Genomic DNA, 287 nt, shown 5'->3' with positions numbered 1-287 from the left:
ACAGAAAAGCGGGAAAATCATTTTTCACATACAGCCATCTGGTGGCGAAACGGAGTTCGCCGGGTTTGCTAGTATATTTATATAAGTATTATGAGTCAACTTTACCTACCAACTCCGGTAAAACGGTAAGTAGAGGTTCGAAGCTTAGCCTACGTTGAAATTATGAAATTATAATTTAATTTCAATTTTATTCTAAACAATTTAATTAGTCTTAGTGACTATGCATAATATGTGCGATCTTTCATAAAAAGCCAACCGGTAAATAATAACGAATACAAAGCTTATAA

General features: G+C 33.1%; 1 protein-coding gene across 1 annotated transcript in view; it reads right to left on the bottom strand.

Moving 5' to 3' along the window:
* Window positions 1-287, bottom strand: part of LOC119828266 (methanethiol oxidase) — a 15,155-nt gene that overhangs the window by 6,696 nt on the left and 8,172 nt on the right. The gene's annotated exons all lie outside the window — the stretch shown is intronic.

Source organism: Zerene cesonia, chromosome 7 (assembly GCF_012273895.1).
Source record: "Zerene cesonia ecotype Mississippi chromosome 7, Zerene_cesonia_1.1, whole genome shotgun sequence".
In the NCBI taxonomy this organism is placed as follows: domain Eukaryota; kingdom Metazoa; phylum Arthropoda; class Insecta; order Lepidoptera; family Pieridae; genus Zerene; species Zerene cesonia.
This window is presented reverse-complemented; position numbering and strand designations above follow the sequence as displayed.